The sequence below is a fragment of the Empidonax traillii genome, unplaced genomic scaffold, assembly GCF_003031625.1.
Source record: "Empidonax traillii isolate 1590-97213 ecotype Southwest subspecies unplaced genomic scaffold, ASM303162v1 scaffold572:size406828, whole genome shotgun sequence".
In the NCBI taxonomy this organism is placed as follows: domain Eukaryota; kingdom Metazoa; phylum Chordata; class Aves; order Passeriformes; family Tyrannidae; genus Empidonax; species Empidonax traillii.
The window spans coordinates 150,417-168,158 of NW_020955765.1; positions in this window are offsets into that span (position 1 = coordinate 150,417).

Genomic DNA, 17,742 nt, shown 5'->3' on the forward strand with positions numbered 1-17,742 from the left:
ACCAGATGTATTCCTGAAAAAAGGTGAGGGTAAAAATTTGAATCATGTTTTTAAATTATTGAATAGCAATATACAATAAAAATATCTTTTTGGAGCCTCAGAGTTTGTTCTAATATAGTAGTGACAGAGGTTAATAACAGCTCTCAGGAGGTTTGTGTGTCTCTAGAGCAATTCCCCTGAAAACGTGTAATGTCAAGGAGTGAAAAAAATCAAAAATGAAATCTCTATGAAAAGGAAAGGAAGCAGAGGATCCTCAATTCATGCCACTTTACAGAGGTGAGGCTTTTGTTGCACACCAGAGCCCTTGTATATCGGTGACCTAAGGAAAAAAACATTGGTGATTGAGTTAAGAGAGTCGGAATTATGTTATAAGGAGGACTAGAAATGTGCTATGAAATAGCAGTCAAATGTATAAATCTGCATGACTGTAAAGGACCCTCCTCAGCATGATGTCGTGGCCATGTGTTTCTTGGCATTTTCAAGAGTAGGAAAGTGCTGTTTCCTGAACTGGCCACTGATCAGCTAAATTAGTGTTAATGTTAGCATGCTTGGGACTGTACAGCTGACTTGGTGGCTTTCCAGTTGGTAAAAATGTTTTTATTACTGTATTATTTAATCCACATTCTGTCACCTTAAGTCAGCTTGAATCTATGATTCTATGATCTTACATGGTATCAATTTAATAAATAGGCTCATTATTCTAATTCTGTCAACTTGCCCTTCTTCATCACCTTGCCCTGGCTGCCCACTGCTTAAAGTATGGGTCAGACAAGTTCCTATTTTCATATCAAGGCTTTACAATATCCCAGCGCATTTGTTAACATCTGTCTTATGCAGTGAGTCGAGTTTTGCCCTGAATGCCTGTGTGGAGGATTCTCTGGCAGCTGCAGTGCTGCCATGGCGGGACGGGGGGATGCTCTGTGCTCAGGCACTTTGAGGGCGGGAGGCAGGGCAGCACCTCAGCTTATGGGAGGACAGAGGAGTTTGGTTTCTCTTGCAAGGTAAGTTCACTAGGCATGGCAAAATACATTTTTCAAAAGCGTTTAAGATGGCCATATCTGGCAGATATTCACATGGGGATCATTGTTTCCTTTGTCCTCCCTAACCATACTTTTTTCCTGGCTCTGACAACTTTCAGAGTTCCTTCTCCAGACCCAGGAATGGAAGAGCAAACCCATGAAAATATGATTTTTTTTTTTTTTTTTAGCATGTTCAAAACAATGCATAGTCTCTACTCCTGGAATTAGACTGAATTTTTTTTCCCCAAACATTTTATGTTTTATGAAAGAAATGCTCTCATGCTACTTGTCTCTAATTTCCCATTTATTAACTTTTGGCCAGTTTCAACCAAAAACAAAAGAGAAGTCTTCATCATAGTTAAGTTCTTACTATTTCTATGAAAGAGGGTAAGGAGAGATAACCTAAGTTAATGTCTCCAGTGAGGAAAGATAGGCAGAAAGTAACTCTGCCATGGACTGTAGGTCAGTCAGCACAGCCATACTTCCCTGCATGACTGGGAGCTTTCTTACGTGCTTAGGCACAGAACCAGGTTCTCCGGCTACTATGGATTTATATCCAACTGTCTTGGGCCTATTTGCACATCCTCAGACTCATGTGGTTTCGCATTATCAACAAAAACCCAAGAACTTTTAATATCAACATATAAAAAAAGAACAAACTATTAAAATCTGGTGTAAGGAACTGAAAATCAGTAGTAAATTTGAGGGGGAAAATGTCACATTAGAGAAGCAGGAACATTTTAGCTGTACATATTTATTTTCTCTGTTCACATGCCCTTTTTCAAACAATTGCTTTTAAAAGTCTGCTTTTCTTGTTTTTAAGTATGCATGATTCTTGCCAATGTCTTTTAGCTACTCTAAAACGTTCAGTCTGTGCACAGCTAATAGAAACCAGTGATGCCAAAAACTGGTCAGGCACAGAAGGTTGTGCTTATTATTATTGCAAGAATAATAGATAGAGAGGGAGAAATAGAAGTAGTAAAGACCTGAATTATTAAAAATTGTATGTTTTCAGTGGAGGTAACACTTTCCTGGGTGGATGATCACAAGGAAAAATGTGCAAAGAATTACATAGGAGATTCCAGGCTTGTGGGGATGACATCTATACAGAAGAACTTCAAAAACATTTTTTCCTGGAGACCATAAAATTTTTGAGTAACACAGTGAAAACTAGTAGGGTGAAAGGTCAAGAATTCATGAGTAATGTAGATCAGACCATCAGCACTGAGATGAGTGAATGTTGCTCTGTTCAGGTTTATGTGGTTTGCCATGTGTGCATCTCTGCAGTCACTGCCCATCTGATATATGAAGTGGATGTCCAGGAGGCTCCATAAATACACAGTTTCTATAGCTGTCTCCTCAAACACGTTACAGACAGAAAACTTTTCCTAATCTTAATAATGATTTTATCGTGAAAGGACCAGAGCCACGAAACCACAGTGTAGCATAGGAGGAGAGGCAGAGACATCAAGGATGTCACCAGTGCCCTAGACACCTGCAACAACAGGAAATTTCTTAGGTGAAGATAACCAGAAGAACAACCTCAGTAGCAGGGTCTTTCTCATACTGCAAAGCAAGGCAAAACCCTGCTACATCTGGCATCTGACCCAAGGAGAAACTCATGTTACTGAAAGGTTAACTGATTTGGAAGTGACTTATGGGCAGGCACCAGACTCCCTGCACAGCTGCCAGAACCAGTATAATAACTATTGTCAAACAGTGTTTTGTCCATGTTACAACTCTGTTCCTTTTTTTTTTGTTTATTTCTTCTGTTTCTCTCCAATGTGGTCATCAACGTTAGTTCTGCAGGAAATTGTGCCTTCTTATGCCTTGTTTACACTGCTGAAACACACAGCTAAACTAGTGACCCAGTGTTTGCTCTGAGATATGCTTTCATCTATAGTGCTGACTTGAATGAGTAAGCTTCAGAAATTCTGCCTTAAAAATATATCAGAAAGATGTGCTTTACTGATATATCTCAAGTTCACTGACTTCTCATGAAATTCAGTTTCATATATACTAAACTCTTTCAGTGACTTTGGGGGTTTTGTTGGTTTTAAGCTCAACCTTGGGTCCATTCCTGTGAGAAGCTAAAGCCCAGCATTTGAAAGTTTCACAAAAATATTCGTGTGTTGTTTTTTTTTTTTATCTTGAGGAATGTGATAAAAATAAGGACACAGCTTCAGAGAGAAAATATATAATACTGAAATATATGGATAATTAAATAGTGTTGAGAAAAAATCCATGGGAAAATGCAAGGAAAGGTTACTGTACTAAACACATATAAAATCCAGCAGCAATTAACATATCAAACAGATATGGATCGTCCTGTAAATGGGAAACACAAAGCCTCTAATTATAGGTCATGAATACAGATGACCAAGGAACAAACGTTTCACAAGCATAAAATTGAGATTTCAACCTTTGTTTCCATTCTGATGAGTCTTGAAAGTAAATATTATTTCTGAGTTTCTTTTAAAGGGAAATTGGAGGAAGAGAACTTCACCTGGAGTGTTGATCAGATCAGATCAGTGAGATATGAAATTAAACCTTGAATTTAATCAGGTAGAAGAGAATTTTACATATCTCTCTCCCTTCCTGAGACCTCAGTCCCACCAGAGCAGGAAGATGATGATCCTTCTGCCTAGGAAAGCTAAGGAGAGAAAACCTAGAGCCAGTTGCCTGGTACCATGTACAGACAGATTTTTGACATCTCCAAAGATAGGGACTCCACAACCACCCCAGATAACCTGTGCCAGTGTTCACAACGTCAAAATAAAAATATTTCATGACATTCAGAGGGAATCTCCTGTGTCTCAGTTTGCTCTTCTTGTCTTGGTGTCACTGGGCACTAATGAAAAGATCCTCGTTCCCTTTGCACCCGCCCTCCAAGTATTTATGTATATTGATAAGGTTCCTAAAGCTGCCTTCTCTTCAGGCTGAACAGTCCCAGGTGTCTCAGACTTTCCTCATAGGAAGGGTTCTCCACTTCACTATCTTTGTGGCCCTTTGTTGTACTCTCTCCAGGCTGCCCATGCCTCTCTCACAGTGGGGAGCCCAGAACTGGACACAGCATTTCAGGTGTGGTCTCACCAATGATGAGTAGAAGGGAAGGGTATTTTGTCTAATGCAACTCAGGATAAAATTTGTCCCCTTTGCAGCAAGAGGCACATTGTTGGTTCATGTTCAGCTTGGTGTCCATTAGGACAGACAGGTCCCCACCTGAATCTTTAAGCACCACTACATCTCCACAGTATCTTCTCTGCTAACTAAGACAGTGTGAAGCTCGGTGTTTCTTCTCATTTATGTCAAAACGGCTTTCTGCTGCTCTGGGAACTTAAAGAGATAGAAAGTGATTACTTGTACTTTCAGTTCAAAGCCCACCCTCTTCATGCTTCCAGCATGGAGCAAAGGGAACTTGGTGGTGCAACTGTAAGTGAATTCCATTACTTTAACTGCATGCTAATATTGAACCACTGCATGGAGGTAGTTACAGTAATTTTAAGACCGAGAATGGCTTAAAAGTTCCTCTTGCTAAATTCTCTTCTTTTTATCTCATCCTGCAAGAACTGCAGTGGTTGTCATCCAAATCGTTGTGCCCTGTCAGAGCTCTGACCTTATATACACTCTGTTATCAGGGGATTATTTCATTATTTTTACGCTATTTTAACTCGTGCTGTTCAAAATTACCTGTGAAGCATAGCCCCTACTGGCACACCAGTCCCATGGGATTACTGTGCAGTTTGCTTTATCTTCTCTGCAGGGACCACTGAAGTTATGACAACCATCTCTGGCACTACAGATGAGAAACAAAAGCACCTTTGATGAGATTTTTTTTCTGAAACATAGATCCTAGTGATTATTATCTGTTTGCACAGCAGATGGGGAAAAAAAATCCATCAGGAATGGTTGCTTTTCTTCCTAGGAGGATATGAGACATTATTTTGGGTTGAAGTGATTCCAGGATCCAGTGGATAGTCTGTTTTCTTCTTCTAGCATAGCTGGGAAGGAACTGAATATAGAAAGGCTAGGAAGAATAAATCGCTCTGCAGATGTAGTTTCTTTTTTTGATACAAGCATGTTTTTTTTCCAAGTCACAACAGGACACCAATGCAAACCGAGTCCCTAAATGCCTTTGCAAATCAAAGTGAAAGTGTAAGTGAAAGTTAATGTGTTCCATGCTTCAATATGCATGTCTCTGAAAATTTCCCTCACCACCCATTCTAATATAAATTTGTGAAGAGAAAATTGAGGATGTTACATATTTAGAGTTCAGTAAAGCACTTGGCAGTGTGCTTCATGAAATCTTACTGTTAAATTAATTCAGATTGGCTTGGATAGCAGCATACTCATGTGGGCTGAAAACTGCCTGGCAGATTGTAAACATGTGGCAGTGATAAAGAGTTCTCCTTCTACAGTGCTGAAGATGTGTGTCTAGTGGCATATACTGTAGAGATTGCAACTAAACTTGTCCCAATATATTATACTAAGACTATAAACCTCTTCAATATTAGCTGAAAAGACAGACACAGACCTTGAAAGATTGAAGTATATATATAGCTTTGCACGTGTTTATTAACCTTTTTGAGGTCTAGAGATCAGAACGTCCAAAAAGAGTAGAAATACAGGGCTAAGAGATGACAAATAAGATTAATTTGGACAGGAAAAAACTAAAAAAAGCAAAACAAAACAATAAAAACCCATGCAAGGAACCTAATAATAAAAAATGCAATGGGAAGCAAAAGACTGGAAGAGTGTAATGATTTATTGACAACAATCAAGAAGCGCATTATACAAAACCTAGCAACATGATAGAAGAAAAAAATAAGTGACTTCAGAATGTGTATAGAAAGTCATGATGTTAGGGATTAATTTTGTTGATTAACCATGTTGATCAGAAATATTTCACTACTATTGCTTGAAATCACGTTATTTCTCCTATGGAATGTGAAAAATGAAAAGGCTCTTCCATTGTGTGGTGGTGGGACAGCAGTTTGTGCAGTGAAACTCTGAGCCACCTCTTGGCACTGCAGAAATATGATGAGTAACACAGATGCTTTTTCCCTACATGCTTCCTAAAGACTGCAGTTGTCCTATTACCCCAAACACAAGGAAATTCAGAGAAGTAAAACAACAAAACAAACTGAACTGTGCTTGACTGCTGCAGCCAAACCTGCAGAATTTTGTAAAAAATTGAGTTACCAGATGTTTTCCTCCTTAAAAACATTTAGAGTCATTTTATTCCATTACAGGTTCACTGAAATCCACAAAAAAACATAAGAGTAAAAATATATATATTTTTTTAATTTCAAAAATAAACATTACTGACTATTTCCTTAGCATTCAAAATGCATATTTTGCAAACACAATCCCTGGACTAAGGAGTGTGTCAATTAAGAATCATTCTAAAATCATTTCACTGTAGTTTTACTCTGACACAACCTTATGATATGTCAGTTGTTTCATAGGAGCCTCCCAGGTGTTAGATCTTCAGCTTGTGGTAAATCTGGGCTCTTCTTCAATGAAAGAGGAATTATTTAAAAGTATTGCTTAAGCAAATGGGTACCATTGGTAGTTGGTAACTGCTGCATGAGAATAACAAAAGGTAAGACATAGGAAAAGACATTCTATATGTTTGCACTCCCATTAACCTTATTTCACCATGTACAGAAACTTGTTGCTACATCCATATCTTGGAAGTTCTTTAGCAACTGCAAAAGATATAGCCTTTTCCCATCAAAAATTGTGTTAAAAGCTGGCAGGTGTTTCAATGTAAGCTTTTACTGGGGGTGCTTCTCCTTCCCATTTCACAGAGGTGAGAAATGTAGGTGTGATCTAAGAAAATGTGAAGTCTTTCTGGTAGATGTCTTCACACACTCCATTTCCATTGTCATGAAGGGAATGGAACAAGCGGGTTCAAATCTAAATTAATGAGAAATGCTGTAGCCAATTAAGTATCTTGATCTGTTATGGCCTTATCTGTTATATTCTGACTGTTTGTTGCCCCATCCTCCACTCAGATCTCAACCATCTGGTTGATACAGGTATTAGGATATTTGCATACAGTTTCATAACAAACATCCAATGTATTCATCTTGACAAAATGGTTGTGAAGCAATTTTGGAACTGAACTTTATCCTGAAAAAAGCAAAAATCAGTGTCCAGATTAGTCTACTAATTAATGCAACATACATTTATATAGCAACATAATGACTTCTACTTGTTTTTTTCAAGTATGTGGACAATAAACACATGCATTGGCCAAATTACCAATTTGCTTTTAGCCTGGACTGGCAAGGCAGGAAGATTTTCTTTTTAATCATGATCCATTAATGCTTAGCCAGCTGAAAAGAACTCTGAATATGACACCCCTTGCTTTGCAGCACTAATGCTATAAATTGAGAATAATTAAAGGCAATCAATGATGAGAGAACTAAATGCTGGGATGCTACAGTTTATTCTCAGTGTGACCCAATATGTGCATTCTCAGAGGGGAAAAAAAAGACTTAAAATCCTGATTTTTTGTTCTGTTTTTTCTCTGTTACTTATATCATCCAAGGGCATAGGAAAGGGCAAGCAAAAAAAAAAAAACAGTACATACCAAACTGCAGAAAGATAAATAAAATGCAAATAAGCAACTAAACCAAACCAAAACCAACACAACCATAAAATGGACCACTTAGACATTATTTTTCCCAGTTAACACAGATTTTCCTTTGACATTCAACATTTTCTTTATAAACATCTTTTTTCATGATTTTGTTCTCCTGGAGTCTTTTTTTTTTTCTTTTTTTCTACTTAAACCAAAGGAATATATTATCTGTTTAACCAGAAATGATGGTTTGTCCTTGTCTGTAGAGAACCACTTGGAAAAGTAAGGTACGTGCTTAGTCATTCCAGTTTAATCTTCCTGAGTGCCTTTGGGAACAAGGAAACTGAGGCTTCAGCAGAGCTACTGGGCTAAGCACTGCTGGAAAGCTGCACAGCCAGCTGAACCTGGAAGAAGAGGAGGCAATGTGTACAAACCCATCATCTGGCTATCAGAGAGGGAGAAACACCACCCTTGGCTCTGCACATTGTTTTGCTATTACCTGGGATCATCAGGATTTAATCAGATCAAAACACGCAAAACAGGTTTTGCCCCAAATTCAAGAAGAGATGGGAACAAAGCTTATGGGCTGGGAAGCTTCGACATGCCTCCATCACTCACTAAGAGCATCTTAAAAATGTTATCTTTATAAAACAGTACACACAGTTTTATGAGTCGCAATTCTTGTTTTTGTTACAGGATTGCTCCTCATAGCCTGCAGAATCGTCTTGCACATCACATATTCAAAAACGTGATTTGGAAAATCTGAATGTCAAAATGGTCAGATTTCAATCATTACTTTAATACAAGTTTTGTTTGGTTTTGTGTTTTTTTTCTTCAACAGCATAATAAAGTTGTCAGGTTTTATTTGTGAGGTAGTTATTATACAAATCAATTTACATAAAAGGCAATTTTAAGTTGAGAATACCATCATATTATTATGTTTCCCAGAGAATACCAAGGGAAATTGGATTTGGTTTGCAATATTTAATACTTTGATCAGTGACTTGGGAGATAACATAACTGATAAAAGCTTTACCTCAAAAAAAAAAAAAAATGGAGATAAGTAACAATGAAGAGGAGCAGTCTAAAGCCTAGAGTGGTCCAGATCAGTCAGCTAAATAAAAAGAATTATGCAGTATATCCTTTAAAACAGTCAGTGTAAAATCATACCTGTAGGGTCATTTAATTTAGCTTATGTTGAGAAGCAGGACCCCTCTGAACTTGGGAAAAAAATGATGCCACATGGATTTCTAGGTAACTTTCAAATCAACCACAGATGCAAACAGTTGTTTATATAAGCCTTCAGCATGTATCAGAGTATTTTGCTCCATAATCAGTGTGGTTGGTATTACTTGTAAGTGCATCTGGAAGGTTTTGCTTGATTGTGATTTCCACTCTTAGAGAGACATGCTGCACTGGAGAGGGCTCAAATTAATTACTGGAAATTGGTGGACTTAATCTGTCAGTTGACAGCAACAGAATTTAGTCAACTGGCTCTCTCAGCTGGTGGGGAAATGTATAACTCATCCCTTGGCTGAAGCTAATTCTGAACATATGCAGCTCAGATATGAACCATACCTTTGTTAGCAGTGAGAGCGATTAGCTAGCAGATTCCCTGCATAGGACTTGTCATCAAGTTGATTTTATTTTTTATGCTGTAGTCCAAGCAAGATAATAGCATAGCCATTTCTGACAGAATGTCACAATAAATTATCACAGCTGTTACCTTTATTTGGTTTTATGATCTATAAATCCTCTTAATATACTTTGATTATTGATTTTTAACATTAACTACTTTAAAAAAATCCCACAACTTCCTAGGCTCTGCATAAACCCATTTAAATTTGTTAGACACCTTGCTTTTGAATACAATCATGAAGTGTAATTGGAAAGGAATACCACATACATAATTTCAAATAACATGGAGAATTTTACAAAATTAACTTAAATAGCTGTTCCTGGCACATTTTTTATTAGAAATATCCATTCATAAGCAATGAGAAATGCTGCCCACAAGTGCCCTGGTTACTGTGGCCCACAATTGATTTTGTCATCACCTTGTCATGGATAGTGATTATTCCTCTGCAGCAGAGCCTGTACTACATGCAATTTACTTTCAGTCCACCATGATTTGTGTTTGAGGTCCATCCCTGCCCTGCATCCAATGCAGGGCTCAAAGGTAAATCCCTGAGCTCCAGTAAGTGGGGTGCACATACTGCTCTGAGCAACAGCTGAGTCCCCTTACCTGGCACATTTCTCACCTGGTATGGTACCTCCTTCCCATCACTGGCCTTGAGTGATCAGGCATATGACCAAAGATGACAATATTTCATGCCCACAGAAGATGAACTTTAATGAATTTGCACATTTTACATGTTTTTTGAATAGTGTTGAGAAGTGCAATTATTTGTTGTTTCTGCTAGGGTAATGCCTAAGGGCCCCTGCAAAGGTGGTACTTCCTAGGCAAAGACTGAAAGACAGAGATTTTAATCTCTCTTGCACACAGATTTGATGATGTAAATATATATGATAGCAAATTCCGCTAGAAAGTGGGAGGAGTGGGAGTTGGGGTAAAGATGGATAAAAAAGTGCAGAGTAACGAGGGTACAATTTTGTGAGACATTTCAAGACATTATATTTGTTTTTCTTCAATGTCAAAACAAAATGAAAGCTTTCCAAATGCTTCACTAAACCACAGACAAGAAAAGACTCCCTTCTGTTATGCAGGAATTTAGTTACTGGCCTCTGCATGTTCACACACTGTTTGGATTAAAACAAGGCAGAATTTTTATCCCAGATTACTTTGTCATATTAAGGAATTAAACCCAAACTTTTCCTATCTTAGACTTGTAACTGAATTAGCTCAACTAGTAATGGAGCTTTTCCAACTCCTGAAACATTTTTTGTGGGGAATAAAGGCTTTTTTTTTTTTTTTTTTTTTTTTTTTTTTTTTTTTTTTTTTTTTTTTTTTTTTTTTTTTTGAGCTGCTTTGTCAAAAATATCAGAAGCTGTGTGTGTATCTGAGTGGCAGGGAGATCTCATGGCAGCTCTACACACCAGTTGCCCAGAACAACTCAGTGTATGAGAACAGAACAGAAGAACAGAGTATTTTTACTTGCTTAACTCATTGCATGAAGCAAGATGATGGACACAAAGCTCTGCTTAGCTGTTTCCAAGACTACTGCTATGTTAATGAAAACAATTATCCACGAAAGAGACAAAACTCTAAACAACCTTAAGAGGTACAAAAATGAACATACTTACAAAATAAAAAAGCAATTTGGAATTCAGAATAAATTGCTAATTCGTAACACATCTCCAAAGAGATTGCAGAGGTTACAGGACTCGAGGGACCTCATCAACAAAAGGAAGAAAAAGTGTTCTGAGAATAATTGATCTGTTCTGGGTCCACAGGTTATGGTACTTCTGAGGACCTGTGTGTAGTGAGGTACAACAGAGAGTTTCAGCTGCAGATGAGCTCCCAGAGCCCTTGCGGAGGGAGCCCTATCTGTGGAAGAGCTACACTCCCATCATCCCATGAGACCAAGGTCTGAGGAGGCAGCATGAAAAATTGCTATATGACAAAAAAATGGAAGTCCAGCCTAAGGGTCACCACAGACACAGAAAAGATCAGGGCAAGGTTACTCCAGCACACTCTTTTGGGTAGGAGAACCCTTCCTGCAATCTTCTACACAGGTGGGCAAAGGTAGTTGTAGGGGCTGTAGAAGCAAAGGTTTTAGAGAGCCCTTATTTCCACCTGTGTTTTGGTTCTCCATTCCTGTGAGTTTCTGAAGACCTTGATAGCGTTTGTTTGTGGGGGGGGTTCCTGGCAGGACTGAGGAGCAACTCCTCCCATATTCTCCAGATGAAAGCCCATCCCAAGTAAGGATGAGAGTGAGACCCAAGGACGTGTGTGAAATTCTTCACTCCTATGCTTCTGGTGGGAGACTGAATTCCTCTTCCTGCATAATCAGAGGGGCTATGTGTTATTATTGTTCCTAAGCAACTCACTCACTGTGGGAACCCCTGCTATGCCAGTGCTCAGAGTTTGCATTATACAGTGTCAATTTTGTCCTGGCAGTTTCTTGATTTTCTTTCTTTACCCTACTGAAAGGGGGTCTTTTTGGTGTTGGGTCTTTTTAATAGTCAGTGAAACACACAGTGAAAGGTGTGTGATAATAGAGGCTCCGAGATAGCTGTGCACTCATAATAACCTGTGTTCACATTTAAAAGCCTCAGCCCCAGAGTGTTTCTATGAAAGCAGCATAACGCAGGCCTATTTATTACCTGCCAATTCCATTTCTTAGAGTGAAGTTGCCTCTGAGCCAGAGTATTTTCTGCAAAAACATGTTCCTGCGGATGGATGTGGGGGTGGGTGGATGGGGGGGCAGGCAGGGTAAAGGGATGGGTGTGATGGGAGGACAGTGTTTAGATATTACAGCATTGCTGTAGAAAATATCTTGGCTATTTACTCCTCAAACCAGATGGTGCCAGTTGATTACCTCCACCGATAGAAGCTGTACCTGTTAGTGAGGGTGTGAAGAAACTGCTCTGCAGTGCGAGCTTATGGAAAGGCAAACTACTGCTGAAGCAAGATCCTGCCACAGAAAGATTAACATGTGAAGGTTAAAGGGTGGGGGCAGGGCGAACGCTGTACAACACGGGGCTGTTGCCCTGAGTTGTGGGGACTGGTCTGCTGCATGTCCATGGGCAGATAAGTTATGTCTATCCCATAGGAGGGGATTTGCAGAGCTGAGAGGTGTTATGTCATAATGCCAGAGAAATTTCATGTTTGAGTTCAAACCAAGGTGACCTGTCCATCCCACAAGCCCAGCTCTCTCTGCTCCTTTGATTCAGCATCTGCTTAAACTGCTCCTGAGCAAACAGCTTAGGACAGAGCTCTCATCTGTGTGCATACACTCCTTCCTCTGCAACCACTCAAAGGGCTTTGTGCATCTCTGTCCCTGAGCAGCTCAGCACTAGTCCCTGTCAGATCAGCCCTTCCCCTGCACGCAGTGGGGTTAATTCTTTTCTTGATGTGCTTGCTGAGAGTGCTCTCTATTATAAATAGCTATAATAAAAATGGCCTCATCGTAGAAGCTTCATACTGTTTCTACAGCTTTGTATTTGATTGCTTTCATTTCCACTGCGTTGGTTTTCCCAGTGGTTTTAAGGGACTTATCTTGGATTTTCACTGACTCAGGGAAGGCAGAATCAAACTGTCTCTGTAAGATGTGGGGGGAAATTCTGAGGCAGGAAAAGGAGAATTTCTACAGTACAGCAGAAGAACACATGTTATTTTTTTCATGTGGTGGCTCCTGGAACTTCACTGCAAGACTAAATAAATTGCCTCAGCAGTTTCTGAAAAATGCCCATTAATGTTTGCTGGCCCCTGGAATTGCTAAACATTGTCACATTTGTTGAAAATGCCAGTAAAAGACTCCTGGGAATTTCATCCCCATGCCTGCAGCTTTGATAAGTTTTATAACAATCTGGTGTAGTACAGCACTGTTAGTAAGAATCACTGTGTTTGTGAGGCACTGAAAAATACCGAGAAAAGGCCCTCTAATCTTTATTCCTGTCAGGTTAGAAATATATTGATATATCAAATCTTTAAAAAGTGGACAAAACAGATGAAAATGGAAGGAGAATATATGTGCTGTTACATTGAGATTCAGTAGGATTCTACTTGCCATTTTAATTTTTTCTGGAGCTCCAGAAGAATTGTATCTTTGTAAAATTTAAAATTCTGATTACAGCCCAAGTCCTGAATATTTAATTAAATCAGGAGTAACTCTGTTAGAAAATTAGTCTGCGGAAAGAACTGATACAGTTTGGGTGTTTTGAAGAACTTGTCACTAAGTTATGGAAGATAGGATTCAAATGCCAGTGCTATATGCTTGAGGGAACAGTATTCCACCATAAATATTTCAGCCTGCATTGTAGTTGCAAATCTGTTGGGTGTAAAAGCTAGTTAGTGTTGTTTACCTCCTGACACAAACTTCACTGAAATCAATATATTTTGCTGCTCGGTGGAATAGCATATTTTTGCATTCACATTTTTACATTGTACTCTAGGGGGGGGAAAAGAAAAAGAAAATCCAGCCAGCTGTATTGCAAAGCCAAATTCTGCAATTCAGAATTCTAGTTCCACCTGCTTATATTGTTAAAGGAGAAGAGAAAACAAACCAGGTGGGAGAAAGAGGAAGCATTGACACATATCCATTTTTAGAACTGTATGTCAACTAAAGCTGGTTTGAGTTCTGTGAATATTTTGGGGTTTTTTTCTCTGTCATCTTCCAGTGTTTGTGCTTCCATTTCCATTAAGAACATCAAGAAAGGAATCATAGAATCATTTAGGTTGGAAATGTCCCTCAAGACCATCAAGTCCAACTGCTAACTCAGCACTGCCAAGTCCCCACTAAGCCATGTCTCTAAGTGCCACATCTACAGTTAAAAGACATTTAAGGGTTTTGTAAATACCTCCAGGGATGATGACAACCATTTCTCTGGGCAGCTCATTTCAATTCCTGACAATCCTTACAAGGAAGAAATTTTTCCTAATATCCAATCTAAATCTCACCTGGCACAACTTGAGGCCATTTCCTCTCATCCTATCTCTTGTTCCCTGGGAGGAGACATTGACCCCCACCTTTCTACAACTTCCTTTCAGGTAGTTGTAAAGAGTGGTAAGGTTTCTCATGAGTTTCCTTTTCTCCAGGCTAAACAGCCCCAGCTCCCTCAGCTGCTCCTCATAAGAGTTGTGCTCCAGACCCTTCACGATCTCTGTTGCCCTCCATCTTCCAAAATAAAATATTACCTTCAGGAATTATTTTGAGATCAATTTTTGTAGACTGTAGGAATATGTCTACTTTGCATAAACACAAGCACAAGTAAAAATATTTTTGCAAGTGTCCAGATTTGATACAACTGCAAGTTTATCTGTTGAACTTTGAGACTCCCCATTACAGTATACATATATTCAAAATAGGCAATTTTGAAGCAATTTTGGTCTGCAGAACTGTGGTGTGGTTGAGCTTCATATTTCTTTTGCTCTTCTACATTCCCAGGTAGTCATGACAGATAAAAATACTTTTTACTGCTCCATTTCTCCCCCCTGCAAAGTAGAGCTCTACTGAAGGAATGTGTGGACTTTACACATGTGTGGAGTTTTTTACTCCATTTTAGGAAGAAAGGACAAAGTTATTCAATGGGTGGTAAATGTGCCTACTGGAATTCTGCCACAGGAACAGTCTTGTAGAATTATATTATACTGATGAGTCTGGCTTTGCATCTTTTCTTTAGAGCCTAACAACCTGTTGGTTGTCAAAATACTGCTATCTACTTGTTATTTGTCTTATTGTTCCAGAAAGAAAAAAATCTACATTAGCCCGCCAAATCAACCCTGCTTGCTCAAAGACCCTATAGGCCACATCCTAATAAAATAGGCCTCTGAGAAGAAAGAGGGAACAAATAGTAAAAAAATAAGTTGCTGATGAGGCTTGAAGAACTGAAGGACTCTGTTTCCACTAAAGCTTCATAAGCTAAAACTAATGCTACAATAATAGCACACCTGTTGCCACTGTGGTAGTGAGAAGATATTTCTCTGTGCTTCTCAGGAGCCATGAGTAGCAGAGCTGTTTACAGAATATACTGAAAAATCTCATGAGTAATAATTAGTCTTACTTTTGAAATGGGTCACTTTTTAGCAAGTGGCCTAGATGTGAAAAGCTTTCTTCCTAACATCACGTCCATGAGTCATTCCATTTCCCCCATATTGGTTAATATAATTTAATTTCCCTCTCTTCACCTGTCATAAGAGAATCTGGGAAAAAGGGTTGCTTTTCTCTGTACTTGCAAATTAATTGATATAAATTGTTTGAGATCTCCTTCTTTCTTAAAATTAGAATCAAATTAAATGTGTTCCTAGCCATTGCAGAATATATTGATTAGAACTGAATTATGCTCAGTTGTGATCTATGTTGAAATTTGCATGACACATCTCTCCTGCAGTGAAACTAAGAAGGAATTTGAATTTCACCTATTCCTTTCCAATGAATACAGTCCATTAACAATTAATCCGATAAGTTGTGGTCAATATTTAGAACTGATGAATGTGTAGATTTAATGAATGATGCAGCTATTTGAAAAAAATTCTCAAGTACTTACCTAATCTGTGTTAACTAAATAGCCAATGTCTATTAAAGGATAAATAATGACAAGAACATCTATTTTTTTCCTTTTCTAAATTGTATTGCAGCAGCCTCCACAGTCACCAGTCTCAGTCAAGACAGGATCCTTGATTATGACAGTAAATACTAAGATTTTGATTGAGAAAATATGTGTGCTTAGTATGACTGCTGTGAGCATTTGGATATTGTGAGCATTGACATATGTCAGCTTATATCCAGAAAGGTAACAGGAATATATGTGTTTTCACTGCCAGTGCCCCCTTTTGCAAACCCACCGTGGCAAGTTCAAGCCTTCTGGTCTCTTGAAGGTGATTGTTTTCAAAGGCTGTAAGTGGGCATTTGAACATCAGACTGAAAGATGTCTGGTATTCATACTATGCTATGAGTTGCTGCCTGTAAATGGGAAAGGGTCAACAGAGGACTGACATCCCACAGGAAATCATGTGTATGCTTAACTTGTCACCTTGACAAAGCTCCACAGAATATAAGAGGGGAAATCTACCCATCTCATCCCTACTGGGTATTTTAAGCCCAGAATATTGTTGCAGAGGACCATAAAACTCACTGTACGTGTGAAAAAGCAGACTCTTTTTTTTTCCTAGATTTTTGCCACCTTTTTGTTTTCTTGTCTTATGCTGATGTATTCTTTCTCCACTAGTTTTTAGAAACAAATCATTCTTCATTTGAAAAGGCTGTATGAAAGGAATACGTGTAGAAGAGAGAGAGAGAGAGAAGTTGCTTTCTGTCTGGATCCAAGAGTGAACAGCTTCTCGAGTAACTATCACCGTAAGAGAACAGAGCATCCAGGTTGTCCCTGTGATGATATAAAATAGCATCTACCCCACCTGACATCACTACACAGGCAGCCTCTAATCCCCGATGACTAACATAAAAGCTCCATAACCTTGTGATACTATTAAATGAAAGGTAGGTCATATATGGGTTATGACTAGTTGGAACTGTAAGAATTGCTTCTGTCAGAGAGGGAGTAATTGCAGAACCTTTGCTCTGTAACAATATAACCAGATTCTCCCACAATGGTTCATTTCTTCCCAACCCTTCCCAAACAGTGTTGGCTCTCTGATGATAGAAATGCAACAATTGAACTCCTGGAGAACTGGTATCGTCATGCTTTTATAGATTTTTTTTCCTCAAATGCTTACACAGATATATATATATTGGATCTTTGTTCATCAAGTATAATCACTATCAAATGTATCTGCACTTTTTTTACTTTTGAAATGACATCTTTCTGATCAAAGAAAATGCTCATGTTCTTTCCATCATGAGGAGTAATACAGTACTGATTCTCTTCCAAATAACACATTTCATGTCTTATGGCTTTGCTCTTTCCTTAAGACATACAATTTACCACAGCAAGCTTTTCAATTAGAGCCTGATCCAAAACTTGTAACTATTGTTGGGGAAAAGCAACATGACCAAAAAACAACAGAACCAACACTGCCTTTAGGCTCTTTAAAGCAGTTTTATGTACAGTTATCCACACAGTGGTCACACTTGCGTGACAAGGCTACATTGTAGGGACAATATATACAATACCATATTTCCTTAGGATATTAAGAGTAATTTTGGATAGTAGGAAAGCTACCTTTTCTTCTCCTTTTTCTTCATGTCAGTTCTGGCGACCAACTGTAAAATTTGACAGTGATTAGACATGACAGCTTTTTCCTGTGTCAGTATTTTGATGCACCAAAACTTACTCTCTTTGTTTTTTCTCTCTCTCTTTTTATTTATTTATTTATTTTAAATCTAAGAGAAAGATTTATGGCATCTTTGGGAAATAGCCATATGAACCACATTTCTGACTGCTGCAGAGGGGGAATTTCTGTCCTCCTTCATGCCTGCCTTTACAGCTTCTGCCACAATGTGATAACAGAAAGAACCTTTCCTACCATCGCACTATCGTGTTAGCAATGTG